Source organism: Scylla paramamosain, chromosome 7 (assembly GCF_035594125.1).
Source record: "Scylla paramamosain isolate STU-SP2022 chromosome 7, ASM3559412v1, whole genome shotgun sequence".
Taxonomy (NCBI): Eukaryota; Metazoa; Arthropoda; class Malacostraca; order Decapoda; family Portunidae; genus Scylla; species Scylla paramamosain.
In genome coordinates, this window is record NC_087157.1 from 34,693,981 (window position 1) to 34,710,918 (window position 16,938).

Genomic DNA, 16,938 nt, shown 5'->3' on the forward strand with positions numbered 1-16,938 from the left:
GCTTCTCCCTCACACCCAGCGTGAAGTGCAGCAAAAACAGGCAGAGTTCATGCAAGTAACTCAGTTTCCCGGTGTTGTGGGAGTGATTGATGGCACTCATATAAGAATTGTGTCTCCTCATGTCGATGAACATGTATATGTGAACAGGAAACGCTATCACAGCATAAATGTGCAAGTAGTATTTGATGCTCACTATAAGATTCTTGACATTGTGGCAAGGTGGCCTGGCTCAGTCAACGATGCAAGAATACTAGGATAAGTCAGCACTCAAACTGATTGTTTTGAGGAACAACATGTACCTGGCAGGATGGCTACCCTTCGCCGGGGGACAGTGGCTATCCCTGTAGAGCAGGTGGCGCTCCTCACTCCTTACCTTCGCCCTCAAACTGTTGCACAAGCTAATTATAACAGGTGGGTTTATTTGTAAATAGTGTTCTGTTAGGTTTAGATATGCTTTGAAGACGAATCTAGTAGCTTTCTCCCCAGGGCCGCCCTCCCAGCGTGGTGCCCGCAGCCCCTACAAGAACCGGTCCCTGCCCCCCTTTGGGCACGCTCCATCCTCCCAAGGCTAAGTCCCCGGGGCGTGGCCGCCCAAACTAACCCCCCTCCTCCCAACAGTTCCAGTACCTTACGATGCAGCCGAGGGGACTGACGCCACCACCCACCACTGCCACCACCGCCACAACAAGGGTTATTCAAATGGGGAACATGCTTCAGGTGTTGCCCCAACAGATGCCTCAGCCCCGCAGCCCCACTTCCCCATGATAGTGCAGGCAGGGAATGTCATACAGGTGAGAGAGAGAGAGAGAGAGAGAGAGAGAGAGAGAGAGAGAAAGTTTTTTACATACAGAAAGGAGAGACAGAGATAGAAAATCAATCTTACTACTACTACTACTACTACTACTACTACTACTACTACTACTACTTCTGAGCACCTCCTTCCTCTCAGGTTGTTCCAGCTGACAACACGCAGGTATTAGGGGCAGAAGTCGTTGGAGTTGGTCGGGTCATGCAAGTGGTCGGAGTCCCAGGCTTTCCCCCGACCCCAGCCCCAGACCCCTGCCCCAGCCACCCCTCTCCCTGTGACCCCTGCCCAGTCATCCCTCACCCCCTCCTGCCCCCCTGCGGTGCTGCCAGCGGGGGTGATGGGAGGTGGAGGTGGGCCACACACACCTGGGTTAGCTGTGGCTTGGCTTATCTCCCTCCTCAGCAGGTGAGAGAGAGAGAGAGTGTATATACATCTGTTGTTATTGTATTTATTTGTCTATATTTTCCTTACAGAGTGATTGATTGATTAAATGATATATATTGGTGTTAATATATACAGACAGACTGGTATATAGACATTCTGATATGTGATGGCCAGTCCATGGAGCACAAGGTCTTTGTGGACTAATGAATATTTTACACTAAGGTTTAAGACCAGTGTTTTATTCAGCTATCATGAAAAAAAAAAGAAAAAGACAGTACATAATTATTTAGTAAGTAATTCATAACTTTAACCCAATCAAATTATAGATACATGCAAAAAAGAATTATATCAATAACAAAAGTAAATAATAATAATAATAATAATAATAACTATTACAAATTACAAACAATTACATATGTTTATAATAGTAGAGCTGATTACAATTTGAAAACTAATAAATACAATGAATAATTACTTGTTAAGTGTTGTTTTATCAGTAATTTAAAGGAATGTAATGGTTTGTTTTTAACTGTGTCCGAGAGCCGGGTCCAGTGCTTGGTTCCTCGTGAGACGACACTCTGTTGGGCACGGGAGGTTCAGCAGAAGGGTGTCCTCAAGTTACCTGTCTGTCTTAACTGAATATCATGAGCCCGTGTCTCTTGTGTTTGTATTAAGAGCTTTGTATACAAACGCCAAGGTCTGGAATACAGTAATGTCTCCAGTTTCTAGGAGTTTAAGATCCACTGCTATGTTCGGACTTGTTACTGTTTGTCTTATTCCAAATTAGCTTTTTTGGGGCAAGAAATAATTTATGAGTGTAGGTTGCACTAGGAGAAAGAGAGAGAGAGAGAGAGAGAGAGAGAGAGAGAGAGAGAGAGAGAGAGAGAGAGAGAGAGAGAGAGAGAGAGAGAGAGAGAGAGAGAGAGAGAGAGAGAGAGAGAGAGAGAGAGAGAGAGAGAGAGAGAGAGAATTATTATTATTATTATTATTATTATTATTATTATTATTATTATTATTATTATTATTATTATTATTATTATTACTGCTACATATTTCTCTCTCTCTCTCTCTCTCTCTCTCTCTCTCTCTCTCTCTCTCTCTCTCTCTCTCTCTCTCTCTCTCTCTCTCTCTCTCTCTCTCTCTCTCTCTCTCTCTCTCTCTCTCTCTCTCTTACAATAATAGTTTTACCCTTCTCTCTCATCCTCTCTCCCACTTCCACTCACTCACTCTCTCCCTCCTTTTGCAGCAAATCCCGAGGATCAACGAGGACATGGTGGACCCAGAGATTGCAGCAGCAGCAAGAGAGAGAGAGAGAAGCAAGAGAGGAGGGAGAGGAAGGAGAGGAGGAGGAGAGAGAGGGAGGCCAGGAGGGAGGCACGTCAGAGAGAGAGGGAGAGGAAGAGGTTGATTCTGTTACAACAACAACTGCAACAACAACAACAGTTAGTCAGTGAGGAGGGGGAGGGGCCGTCCTCTGATGCTGAGGATGAGGTATTGTTCAGGGTAAGTAGTAGTAGTAATGCATCATTTTTAAACTTTCCGAGATAATCTTATTTCAACAGGTAGAGATGAAAAAGTCCTCTAACTGACAAAAAAAAAACATTATCTATTTATTTTGTTATGTAGGCCAGCCAGCCGTGGGGGGGACAAAACTTCAATAAAAGAGACTCTCTGAGGTGTGGCTCCCCAAAATAGAATTGCAAATGGTAGCCAGAATTTACATGAATACTGGAGGGTGCTGTCAGGCCAAACCAGCTCCCCATCTGTGCCTATGCAGTGTCTGGCCAGCCACTAGTGTGTTTTGGGGGCTCAGACCAGCAGATTCCCACTGTTTATTCACTGTTTGTGTTGATGCAGTGTCTGGCCAGCCACTTGTGTGTTTTGGGGGCTCAGACCAGCAGATTCCCAGTGTTTATTCACTGTTTGTGTTGATGCAGTGTCTGGCCAGCCACTTGTGTGTTTTGGGGGCTCAGACCAGCAGATTCCCAGTGTTTATTCACTGTTTGTGTTGATTTAGTGTTTGGCCAGCCACTTGTGTGTTTTGGGGGCTCAGACCAGCAGATTCCCACTGTTTATTCACTGTTTGTGTTGATCTAGTGTTTGGCCAGCCACTTGTGTGTATGTAGGGGACTCAGACCAGCAGATTCCCACTGTTTATCCACTGTTTGTGTTGATGCAGTGTTTGGCCAGCCACTTGTGTGTTTTGGGGGCTCAGACCAGCAGATTCCTACTATTTATCCACTGTTTGTGTTGATCTAGTGTTTGGCCAGCCACTTGTGTCTATGTAGGGGATTCAGACCAGCAGATTCCCACTGTTTATCCACTGTTTGTGTTGATCTAGTGTTTGGCCAGCCAGTTGTGTGTTTTGGGGGCTCAGACCAGCAGATTCCCACTGTTTATTCACTGTTTGTGTTGATCTAGTGTTTGGCCAGCCACTTGTGTGTTTTGGGGGCTCAGACCAGCAGATTCTCACTGTTTATTCACTGTTTGTGTTGATCTAGTGTTTGGCCAGCCACTTGTGTGTATGTAGGGGACTCAGACCAGCAGATTCCCACTGTTTATCCATTGTTTGTGTTGATGCAGTGTTTAGCCAGCCACTTGTGTGTATGTAGGGGACTCAGACCAGCAGATTCCCACTGTTTATCCACTGTTTGTGTTGATGCAGTGTTTGGCCAGCCACTTGTGTGTATGTAGGGGACTCAGACCAGCAGATTCCCACTGTTTATTCACTGTTTGTGTTGATGCAGTATTTGGCCAGCCACTTGTGTGTATGTAGCGGACTCAGACCAGCAGATTCCCACTGTTTATCCACTGTTTGTGTTGATGCAGTGTTTGGCCAGCCACTTGTGTGTTTTGGGGACTCAGACCAGCAGATTCCTACTATTTATCCACTGTTTGTGTTGATCTAGTGTTTGGCCAGCCACTTGTGTTTATGTAGGGGACTCAGACCAGCAGATTCCCACTGTTTATCCACTGTTTGTGTTGATCTAGTGTTTGGCCAGCCATTTGTGTGTTTTGGGGGCTCAGACCAGCAGATTCCCACTGTTTATTCACTGTTTGTGTTGATCTAGTGTTTGGCCAGCCACTAGTGTGTTTTGGGGGCTCAGACCAGCAGATTCTCACTGTTTATTCACTGTTTGTGTTGATCTAGTGTTTGGCCAGCCACTTGTGTGTATGTAGGGGACTCAGACCAGCAGATTCCCACTGTTTATCCATTGTTTGTGTTGATGCAGTGTTTAGCCAGCCACTTGTGTGTATGTAGGGGACTCAGACCAGCAGATTCCCACTGTTTATCCACTGTTTGTGTTGATGCAGTGTTTGGCCAGCCACTTGTGTGTATGTAGGGGACTCAGACCAGCAGATTCCCACTGTTTATTCACTGTTTGTGTTGATGCAGTATTTGGCCAGCCACTTGTGTGTATGTAGCGGACTCAGACCAGCAGATTCCCACTGTTTATCCACTGTTTGTGTTGATGCAGTGTTTGGCCAGCCACTTGTGTGTTTTGGGGGCTCAGACCAGCAGATTCCTACTATTTATCCACTGTTTGTGTTGATCTAGTGTTTGGCCAGCCACTTGTGTTTATGTAGGGGACTCAGACCAGCAGATTCCCACTGTTTATCCACTGTTTGTGTTGATCTAGTGTTTGGCCAGCCACTTGTGTGTATGTAGGGGACTCAGACCAGCAGATTCCCACTGTTTATTCACTGTTTGTGTTGATCTAGTGTTTGGCCAGCCACTTGTGTGTATGTAGGGGACTCAGACCAGCAGATTCCCACTGTTTATCCATTGTTTGTGTTGATGCAGTGTTTGGCCAGCCACTTGTGTGTATGTAGGGGACTCAGACCAGCAGATTCCCACTGTTTATCCACTGTTTGTGTTGATGCAGTGTTTGGCCAGCCACTTGTGTGTATGTAGGGGACTCAGACCAGCAGATTCCCACTGTTTATTCACTGTTTGTGTTGATGCAGTGTTTGGCCAGCCACTTGTGTGTATGTAGGGGACTCAGACCAGCAGATTCCCACTGTTTATCCACTGTTTGTGTTGATGCAGTGTTTGGCCAACCACTTGTGTGTTTTGGGGGCTCAGACCAGCAGATTCCTACTATTTATCCACTGTTTGTGTTGATCTAGTGTTTGGCCAGCCACTTGTGTTTATGTAGGGGACTCAGACCAGCAGATTCCCACTGTTTATCCACTGTTTGTGTTGATCTAGTGTTTGGCCAGCCACTTGTGTGTTTTGGGGGCTCAGACCAGCAGATTCCCACTGTTTATTCACTGTTTGTGTTGATCTAGTGTTTGGCCAGCCACTAGTGTGTTTTGGGGGCTCAGACCAGCAGATTCTCACTGTTTATTCACTGTTTGTGTTGATGCAGTGTTTGGCCAGCCACTTGTGTGTATGTAGGGGACTCAGACCAGCAGATTCCCACTGTTTATCCATTGTTTGTGTTGATGCAGTGTTTGGCCAGCCACTTGTGTGTATGTAGGGGACTGAGACAAGTTTATTTAATGTTCAGTGACCTGTTTGCAGGCACAGGGGTGTTGACGAGCTGGGTGTGCAGGAGACAGACAATTACAAAGGTTTACAGTTCAAATGGTACATGTATCTTCAAAATACAGATAATAAGTAGATAAATATTGAAATTAATATAGAGTACCATTCTTTATTTAACACTTAACCAAACTTAACCAACATACACACACACGCTAACTCAGACAGTTCCCTAACTACCTTACCATCCCGCAGGAGGCCATGTCGGAGGTGCCGGTGGTGGGGTCGCCAGTTCCGGAGTACGAGGTGGAGGAGGAAAAGGAAGAGGAGGACGAGGAGGAGGCACGGATAAGGAAGAAGAAAAGATTATTACCTGTAGCCCTCCCTCCAGCTGATAAGGGGATATTAAGGAGCCCTTCCTACAGGTGTGTCTGTCTACCTGTGTGTCTCTTTCTATCTCTCCTTTTCATTTTTCCAGTTTCCCATTATTTTCTCCACCCTCTCACTGTCTTTTCTCAGCCTCTCACAACCTATCACACCCTCTCCCAGCTATTCACAGCCACTCACAGCCTCTCTCTCTCTCACTCTATCTCATTCCCAGTGTATCCAGACCATTCCAGACTCACCCCAAACTGTCCCCAAGACTTCCAGTCCATCCCAACTTCTCACAGCCTCTTCCAGCCTTTCACAGCCTCTCTCTCTCTCTCTCTCTCTCTCTCTCTCTCTCTCTCTCTCTCTCTCTCTCTCTCTCTCTCTCTCTCTCTCTCTCTCTCTCTCTCTCTCTCTCTCTCTCTCTCTCTCTCTCTCTCTCTCTCTCTCTCTCTCTCTCTCTCTCTCTCTCTCTCTCTCTCTCTCTCTCTCTCTCTCTCTCTCTCTCTCTCTCTCTCTCTCTCTCTCTCTCTCTCTCTCTCTCTCTCTCTCTCTCTCTCTCTCTCTCTCTCTCTCTCTCTCTCTCTCTCTCTCTCTCTCTCTCTCTCTCTCTCTCTCTCTCTCTCTCTCTCTCTCTCTCTCTCTCTCTCTCTCTCTCTCTCTCTCTCTCTCTCTCTCTCTCTCTCTCTCTCTCTCTCTCTCTCTCTCTCTCTCTCTCTCTCTCTCTCTCTCTCTCTCTCTCTCTCTCTCTCTCTCTCTCTCTCTCTCTCTCTCTCTCTCTCTCTCTCTCTCTCTCTCTCTCTCTCTCTCTCTCTCTCTCTCTCTCTCTCTCTCTCTCTCTCTCTCTCTCTCTCTCTCTCTCTCTCTCTCTCTCTCTCTCTCTCTCTCTCTCTCTCTCTCTCTCTCTCTCTCTCTCTCTCTCTCTCTCTCTCTCTCTCTCTCTCTCTCTCTCATTCCCAATGTATCCAGACCATCCCAGACTCACCCCAAACCATCTCCAAGACTCCCCTTCTCTCTTCCTCTCCTCTCCCTCTCTCTCCCTCCCCTCTCTCACTCTCCTAACTCTCCCCAGGAGAGTCCCCAGTGGTGAGCAGATGGTGATGCTGGAGATGATACTGGCATATTGAGTATTATAATTAGCCATAAACACTTGCTTGCTTACTTTCATGTCTACACAGGTTCGTTCGATGCAAGGAGTTGGCACAGGAGGCGTCCGAGGCTGTGTAGAGCGGCCGTCTGAACCTGGTGCCACAGCTTACTATGTTCAACAGGTGCGTGTGTGTGTGTGTGTGTGTGTGTGTGTGTGTGTGTGTGTGTGTGTGTGTTTTGTGTGGTCATTTCACTATCTATCTATCTGTTTAGTTTGTCTCCATCTGTCTGTCTTTCTGTCATTGGTCTGTCTGTCTGTCTGTGTATTGCAATGATTTTTCAGTTATGTATTTTATTTTTTATTCTTGTGTACTTGTGTCTGTCTGTATGTATGTATGTATCAGTCAGTGAGTCAGTCAGTCAGTCACTCAGTTAGTCAGTTAGTCAGTCATTCAGTCAGTCAGTTAGTCAGTCATTCAGTCAGTTAGTGAGTTAGTCAGTTAGTCAGTCTGTCAGTCACTCACACAGTGTTAATCCTCCTCTTCCTCCTCCTCCTCCTCCTCCTCCTCCTCCTCCTCCTCCTCCTCCTCCTCCTCCTCCTCCTCCTCCTCCTCATCCACCTCCTCCTCCTCCTCCTCCTCCTCCTCCTCCTCCTCCTCCTCCTCCTCCTCCTCCTCCTCCTCCTCCTCCTCCTCCTCCTCCTCCTCCTCCTCCTGTTCCCCACCACCCCTGCCGAGAGGTGAGTGTATGTACGTGTGTGTGTGTGTGTGTGTGTGTGTGTGTGTAGTAATAATAGTAATGCTATGTACATATATAAATACTGTTAATATTATTGATAAAAAATATTGATGATGATGATGATGATGATTCAGTGGTGATTATGAAAATGTGCATTACAATATAGGGTAGATATTATTGTTATTACCTGTGTGTGTGTGTGTGTGTGTGTGTGTGTGTGTGTGTGTGTGTGTGTGTGTGTGTGTGTATGTGTGTGTGTGAGGAATAATTGAATAATTGAATAATTGATGCTCTCTCCTTTGCTATTCATTATATACATGGACAGATGCCTGAAGGAAGTGTGTGTAAGGGAGGATAAAGAGATCATGCTGGCCTATGCAGACGATGTCGCTGTCGTGACAGGAAGCCAACAAGATCTTCAAGAGGCCATGACAAGATGGAATGATGTTTTAAATAGGGAAGGAATGAGAATGAACAAACAAAAAACTTATTTACTAGTGGACAAGCAACAAGTGATGGTGTGGCTCTGAGCCACTGTAGTAGGGATGTTATGGTTTAAGTGTAGGAAGTTGCAAATGCTCACCTAACAATTGCACCTTAGTAGAAAAACACAAACAGGAAGTTTATGCAAGTTTTTATCCTTATATAAAATGTTGTATTGCATCAAACCTCCATACATTACTGTCTCTATCCAGTATGAGACCGGTGTTCAGGAAGCACAAGCATGTGCTGAATAACAAGAAGCCGGCATTGGTGAAGGTGACAACATTTCATCTATTTATACATACTTTTTATTATTAAAGCTTATCTTATAATTATTTCTGAAGAGATTGACTAATTTTTGTAGTATTTATGACTTAGAACTATGATAAAGCTATGAATTGATATAATTCCTGATTTGTTTTATCTTTTCATTATCCTTCCTTTGTTAATTGAGCATTTTATATTACTTAGCTTAAAAATGCAAGAACGGTTCAGAAGTATCCAACCTTGGGCTAAGGGCCAAAATTATGGTATCATTCAAAATGTCCTTCAAAGAAAGCCCTCTGTAATCCAACACACTTAGCCCATTAATCCTTCCATTTCTCATCAATTTGTTCAACATTCATATTTTTCCCTTATAGGGTTGAACAATTTTCATGGGTTCAGAGCAAAAGGCTTCCTCATTCCTCCCCAAGGTATTCTCGGATGGTAAGCAGGTTTGACTCTGGAGCAAACCTGACCAAGGGCTACTGCCCAAGGCTACAGAGGTTCCTCTCCCTGAGGCTGAATGCACCATGTGAGATGGTTCTGTTATGTGGATGAATGTCATGGTGGATAGCAGTGCCACCACATTCCTACAATCATCCATCACTCCACTGCTCAAACGCTTCTGCAACCAATGATAGGTATGCTGCCACATTCTGCATGGTCTCCTTGGCTCTCAGATAAGGATACTGTCAACAGGTTTGGGATTGCCAAAAAATCATAAGGAGCTATGTCTGAAAAGTCCAGAGAGAGAGAGAGAGAGAAAGAATGAGCAAGAGAAAGAGTAGGATGAAGCAAAGGAAGAGTCAAGAGGGAGGAAGAGAGAGTAGGACAAGAAAAAACAGAACAAATAAATCCCCTACACGTCTTGTCTCCATTCACACAAGCCATGAAAAGCTTGTCCATCCCTGAGTGCTCAGAAGCAGTGTTCCACTGATGATGTGGAAACTTGAGACACCCAATCATTTAATGGGCTTTAGTAGGTTTTGTCACCAGTCTTCTGTGTGTCACTGACTACATTTTGAAATTTTTATCTGTTCTATTTAATTTTGTGTGTATGTACACAATGTTTATGGTCAATAAACTATTTATAAAACTATTTATCTGTGTGAGTAAGATAAAAGCAGTTATTGTTATTATTATTATTATTATTATTATTATTATTATTATTATTATTATTATTATTATTATTATTATTACACATTTTCCTCCTTGTATTTAAATATTATTATTATTATTATTATTATTATTATTATTATTATCATGAATTGTTCTTGTTTATAAATAAAATACTGTAACTGATTATTATTTTTTTTATCATTCATTTAGACTCTCTCTCTCTCTCTCTCTCTCTCTCTCTCTCTCTCTCTCTCTCTCTCTCTCTCTCTCTCTCTCTCTCTCTCTCTCTCTCTCGAATAAAATGACTGGTGAGGAACTCTAATAATTAAAGTGCTAAAAAATCCATTAAACTACGAGAAATAAGACAAATAATTAATGACACACCTAATAACACAAACAAGGAGTAATAAACAAAACTTAAGCCAGAAAACACGAAAAGATAAAACTATCATATAAAGAAATACGAAGTTAAAAAAAAAATCATGAATATCAAATAAATAACTCACATATAATCAATAAACACGTAAGGAACAGTAAATAAACAATTAAGCCATTCATTGCAAGGGCCACAGTCAGAAAGTGAAAAAAAAATGCTTAGTTAAATACCGAGGCTAAATAAAACAAGGAATTAGACAAATGACAAATAATTAATAAATACATAAGGAATAATGAATAAACAAAAATTAAGCCAGGAAGACTATTATAATTATTGCAAGGAGACGATATGTATGTATGTATTGTATGTAATTCGAGGTTAAAATGGCTCAAATCTGACCCAACAGCAGGCCATAAGTGAAGGTGTTCCTCAAGGCAGGGAGGGGGAGCAATGAATAGGGGAGGGGCTATAAACTATTGGGGGGATATTAATTAATGACGCATCCAGTTTAGCGTGTGTGTATATTTCGCGTTGTGATAATTTAAAGGTTTTTTCGCGTTTTTATCTTTATTTATTGATTGATTTTATTTATTTATTTTATTTTTTTGGCAGGTGTTATATTTGTTGAGTGTTTTAAGTAACTGTGGCTCATTGCATCAAAACTCCATTCATTACCTTCGTGGGAAGGTTCAATTTGGCAAGGTTTTATTTCGCATTTTGGGTTTTGTAGTAAATTATGCATTTTCTCATATTTTTCTTTGCTGGTATTGTCCCTTCCACGCCATATATGACTGGAAAGTTGGGGGCGCCTTCCCCCCCCCCCACCCTCCACTGCTACGTTTTTTTTTCTTAATCAGTCAGTCAACCAATCAATCAATCCCTTCATGAATCATACCCATTTCCAGGTGTCACCCCCACCCATAGATTTCTCATTCTGTCATGTATGAACAAGTGCTAAGGGCAAGCTGAACAAGTACAAAGGGCAAGCCAGCTGTCTCTTTTAATATTCTTGCCTGAAATAACATTACAAATGAGGGTCTATTAATCATCCATTAAATAATCCATTTTTATTGCTTTCTCATTCTTCTTGCTCTGTGTATTGTTAAATTGGATGGTTATATCATTGTCCCTTCCTGTGTTTTAGTGTGCCATTACCTGTCCTCTCTTCCAGCTGATATTTAGTTTGTACTAAAATAGACTGGCATAACTTTACAATTTATACACAAATAACAACATAAACCAATAATGCATTGATATTATGCATGATAGGAGTGGACATTTCCACTCTACATCATTAATGAATGCATGATGAGACGCACACTATTACAAAGCTAATGAGTTCAATAACAAACACTCAATAACAATTTCAATAACTTTATTAAAAATAGCAATCTTTATAAATCATGAAACTAGAAAACTTTAAGAACCTGGGGCTATAACATCAAATGCACAATAATGCAAACACTTTTTACACACACACTCTTTAATGATATTTCCTAATATACAGTATAATTCCAAACAGAGAGAGAGAGAGAGAGAGAGAGAGAGAGAGAGAGAGAGAGAGAGAGAGAGAGAGAGAGAGAGAGAGAGAGAGAGAGTGATGAACTACCTGGGGTCATAAATGTAAAGTACAGGTATCAGTCAGGCAAAGCATAGTGCTTGCCTGTCTCATATGGAATGTAAAAACATGGCTTCATATCATTCCAGACCTGGGATTATGGCCAAAAGTTACCAAGCAGTGCTGAGCAAAATCCAGTAGAGTAATATTCAGTATCATTGAATTACTGACAAAGTAAAGATCATTATGTGCAATGATACTCACTACCTAGGAGCATTTCAGGTTACTACCAAGAGTCTGACCATGCTGGCAGGGATGGTTAGGCTACAACACATTACATACTTCTCCATTCAAATCAGTCAGCTGATTAAATGGTGAGTTAAACCATTTTGATCATCTAAATCATATTAAGGCATTGGATGAGACCTGGACAGCTTGGGTCAACACCATACATAGGTACTCCACTACTCTGTGGGAGACACTTGATTGTGGCAAGAGTCATCACAATACCAAACACCATCCTTGACAAAGCACAGCATGGCCCACTCATCCACAGGAACCCAGCCATCTCTAAGGAGCAAATCAATGCTGCCCAGTGTCACTCCTCATCACTTTTAGGGAATAAGAAGTAGATCCCACCCCAGCACCATCTTTACATAGAATATAATACAGAGGACAAAGAAGGAATACAAACAGGGCACATGGTATGGTATGGAACACCAACCCTCACTTTTGGAAAACCCCAGCCACTCAGTAGGAGACCAGCCAGTCACCATGGCTATCACCTGGGGATTCTTAGGAACAGGTGTTAGGTATAGAATGAGAGATAAAGAAAACTCCCAATACATTTCAAGTCTATACGCAAGTCTCCATAGATAGACAAAAAAATGTTCATGAATTAAATGCAATATTGTAAGTTTTAAATGTTATGTGGTACCTTAGATAGATGGACAGGTCACTTGAGAAGAGAAAATAAGAAATGTCTTAGGAAGAGTATTTTGTCATATGTATGAATATATATGACTGTATGACATAGATGACTGGTGAAGTAGATTTTGTCCCTTATCAGAGTGGTTGTGTAGCTGAAACAAATTAATGATTATCAAAACAGAGACACATTTGAGCTGATTGGTGAATTACAGTTTCAGAGTGGATACAGCATACACTGGGATGATAAAACTACTGCAGTCATAAAGTAGATGAAAAAATACTGTGGGGAGGAATGTAAAGCAGTAAAACATATGCAACAAAAGAAAGAAAGAGAGAGAGAGAGAGAGAGAGAGAGAGAGAGAGAGAGAGAGAGAGAGAGAGAGAGAGAGAGAGAGAGAGAGAGAGAGAGAGAGAGAGAGAGAGAGAGAGAGAGAGAGAGAGAGAGAGAGAGAGAGAGAGAGAGAGAGAGAGAGAGAGAGAGAGAGAGAGAGAGAGAGAGAGAGAGAGAGAGAGAGAGAGAGAGAGAGAGAGAGAGAGAGAGAGAGAGAGAGAGAGAGAGAGAGAGAGAGAGAATGATGTGACATGACATCTTTAAGTACAAATGAGTATATAGTAACCATACACTGATACTTGTCCCCTTATACAGTGATAAGTTTACCCAAACACAATGGACACGGATGGAACTTTTGGAGGCTAAAGTGCTCCAGGTGACTGGTGGACTCCATTTCATTGCGGAGGTCCAGGATTCTCTGCACAGTTGGGCTTTTGGTGTCAGTGGAAGTGGTGGCAGTGTGGCAGCAGTAACAGTTTTGGTCTTTCTATGGGCAAGTTCTGTAGGATTCATATTCTGCCTCCTCATGAGGGACATCAGTGTGAAGGGTCAACAGAGCATCAATTCCCTCCTCAGGCAAAGAATGATGGATGCAATTTTCTGTTTCTTGTTGTTGCTCCACCTTTTCAGAGTGCTTGAGGCGCTCGTCAGCCAGCTTTCCACTGCTGGTGGGTGTCTCAGACTCACTGGTTCCTGTTCCACATCAAGAGTGTTAGCAGATGCCACTTGTATTTCATCTACTTAGTACATTACATCATTACATAAATAACTGGTGTTATCTGATATTAAAGTGCTAATGAGCAACATGCCACAGAAATCTGTTTATTTCAAGAAAATTATGAAGATAATAATAATGTTTCGTTGCACTTCATAAGATGGCTCAGTTTTTACTACTCACCAACACTGCTAAAGATAGCAACTGGACTCTTAAGGACGCTGCTTATCTTCTCGAGCTGCTGAAGGTCATGATCTGCTTCCTTTTCCTGCACCAGCTTTGATATCAAATCCTGCAGGAAACAACTGTGTTAATTCACATTTTGAATAAATCTAATAGATGAAATTTCACTTACAACACCTTATGTGTCTCTGGTGACTCATGGAGGACAGATACATCACCTGAGAGTAAATGGTCAGTGAAGAAGTTGACCCTTGATCCTGGCTAATCACATTAAGGGGAGCGTCCGGTCTGGAGACGAAAAAAAATGAAAAATAATGACTTTTTGTGAAAAAAATATATGTGGTAGGTATACTTGTTGGCAGCAATCTCGTAAAGATTTAAGGGGAAATGCCCCATAGTTTCCCTTTAAATGGCATTTAAATGTCACGCAATCAACCACGTGCGTTTGTTTACATCAGCAGAGTAAGTTTTTCTTACCCAATACTACGAAAAAACGCTAAAATCTGAACTTTTTTTTTGCTTGGATACGATATGGCAACACTCAAGGCGAGTGTGTGTGTGTGTGATACTAGCTCCCAGCAAGGATCCTGCCTCCTCAGTGCTCACGTAGCTCTTGTCACGGGAGGTTGTTGCTCAGTCTCTCGCGACTTCTCCCACTCTCACAGCTACTAAGTCCAGATGAAGCCGAAAAGAAAGCAGAAAGAGAAAGCATCAGCAGAGTACGAACCTGGTGGCTTCTAAAAAACCTGGCAACAAAGAGAAGTGTGGGCAACTTTGACACCCCTTGCTTGACAAGATAATACATTGCCTTTTCGAAGGCAATGGGGGACCAGGAGCCTGATATACTTAGAAATACATCTGATTGTATCAATAGATTGATTATGATAAAAAAGAACTCATAATAAACCTGAAAAAGCTTCCTAGTGTATTATAACTGGATCGTAATCGATCAATAAACTTTATCGGCCCGTATCTCAAAACATAAGTTATCCCCCTTTAAAAGTTTTCACAGGAGTTAGTTTTAGCTTGATTTCAATGAAACAAAAACTAAAACACAGAAGAATACTTCTTCTTCAAAGTTACGTAGGCGTTTTTTTTATATAGGTCTCATGTAATTTTGTATTAATATTTTTTTGGTAAAAAAAAGGCGAAAGAAAGACAGATAAAGAAAAAAATCATAAAACAAAACCAAAAGCCAAAATGAAAAATCTGCCTACGTAACTTTGTTAGGTATCATAACATCTCTAAGCCACAGAAAAATAAAGGTTGTGGGCCAATTAATAACGACGGTGAAAAGTTTTAAAATTTTCCTTGAAATTGGAATTGGGGGGGGTGGGGATGAGGGGGGGTGGGGGCAAGAAAGGGGATCAATGTCTAATATTGATATACATGTTGCCAATACTTCACAACATAAAAATCAGAGCGATTCATGCTTATTTAGCAGAGATACAGAAACACCCATCCAAACCGGACTCTCCCCTTAAGTACATTAAACACTCCTGTTAACTAATAAATGAGGGATAGATTTCTCTGGAAGGTTACATTACACTACTTCCCTGGCATTTGAAAACATTTTGCTCTACATGAACTCATATGGAAGCTTTACTGCAACATTAAATCTCAGCTAGATGCCAGATGGTGTAGCCTCCATCACAGAGCAAGGTAATGATATGAAGGCTTAGTACTTTGGTCAACACCTGAATAAGAACCGTTTGAGATGCAGCAGAGATCACTAACCTGCCAGCAATTGAATAAGAAGTGTGTGAGATGCAGCAGAGATCACTAACCTGCCAGCAATTGAATAAGAAGTGTGTGAGATGCAGCAGAAATCACTAATCTGCCATGACATGAATAAGAAGTGTGTGAGATGCAAAAGAGAGCACTAACCTGCAGAGTGGTTTTGCTTCATTTCCTCTCATTCATGATGGAGGCTGGCAAGGTCTAACTCGCGTTCTCGAGCTTGTTGCTTCATCACTCCTCGCTGCAACTGGTAGATGGTGATGTAGTCACCTGAAGAAGGATAAAATTCTTCATTAAAAGACCAAGGAAATGGCATACAGTAAACAGTAAACACTTCCTCCACTTCACTTTTACAGATGATTCAAATGAGCAAAAAACATGCATACACCGATGGACTCTGTCTCCTCATGCACTACAGCATGCTTAAGCTGCTACTTCCTGTCACTTAGCTCAGCCACCTCCTTCATGCTGCAAGTTAACCTGCTCTCCAGGACCCTGTGAGCCTCCTGCAGTTGTTGCAGCTTCTGTTAAAGCTCAGTTCCTCCCAATCCTGTTGTTTCTCCTGATAAAACAATAAGTTTGTTTCTCTCAACTTTTCTTAATACAGCCTCAATAAACAAATCCAATAACAATGCTTTTATTTTGTTATTAATTCAAAAAATTGAGCAACAGTGAGGAAAAATTATTTGCTTTATTATTAGAGAATATAAACTTTCTTACCTTTTGGTTCAGTTATGACATCTTCAGACAACTTTTCATGAGCAAGAGATTCTCCCAGCAGTTTGTTATACTTATCCCTCTCACAGTCTAGCTGAACCTGAAGACTGCTGCACTCACTCTCCAACCTGCTAACCTCAGATGTCAGTGTAGCCACTTGACCCAGCAATTTCCCCTTGGTATCTGTACCTGGAGGTGAAAAATTGATGCAACAGAGGGCCAGACAAGAATGACCAATGGAAGTAATTAGACGTAATGTAAGAAGTGGGTATAAGACTAAGGGAAATAGAAGGGCAATGGAGAGAGGGTTAGATGCACCAGAAATGTCTGTGGAGCCAGGAAAAATTTTAACTTGTAACAGAGATAACTAAGAGCAACTGTGAATGAATAAATGTGATGTAGCCTCGACCCATGACTGGGAAAATGCAAAAGCAGCACCTCAGACACCAGGACCATGATGACTGGCAGCTCCCAAAATTAGCTGCTGGCTTTTGTACTCCTAGTCACCACAGGAGGCTCATCCACAGCTAATCCTATCAGCTGATCATCTTGGGTGAAGTAATTGTTTATCAGTCTGGCTGTTGAGTCCTGATGCAGAGATGTGTGTGTGTGTGTGTGTGTGTGTGTGTGTGTGTGTGTGTGTGT

General features: G+C 42.2%; 3 long non-coding RNA genes across 3 annotated transcripts; 2 read left to right on the forward strand and 1 right to left on the reverse strand.

The window, feature by feature from the left end:
- Nucleotides 1-396: 396 nt before the first annotated feature.
- Nucleotides 397-6,464, forward strand: LOC135102460 (uncharacterized). Its single transcript, XR_010269671.1, has 5 exons — nucleotides 397-411; nucleotides 619-791; nucleotides 950-1,213; nucleotides 2,439-2,695; nucleotides 5,937-6,464. It is a non-coding gene; the product is annotated as an uncharacterized LOC135102460 (long non-coding RNA).
- A 760-nt stretch (nucleotides 6,465-7,224) lies between these two features.
- Nucleotides 7,225-8,778, forward strand: LOC135102461 (uncharacterized). The gene is made up of 2 exons (XR_010269672.1): nucleotides 7,225-7,321; nucleotides 8,203-8,778. It is a non-coding gene; the product is annotated as an uncharacterized LOC135102461 (long non-coding RNA).
- A 4,513-nt stretch (nucleotides 8,779-13,291) lies between these two features.
- On the reverse strand, nucleotides 13,292-14,105 carry LOC135102462 (uncharacterized). The gene is made up of 2 exons (XR_010269673.1): nucleotides 13,837-14,105; nucleotides 13,292-13,631 (listed from the first exon to the last, which is right to left on the reverse strand). It is a non-coding gene; the product is annotated as an uncharacterized LOC135102462 (long non-coding RNA).
- Between the last annotated feature and the right edge of the window lie 2,833 nt (nucleotides 14,106-16,938).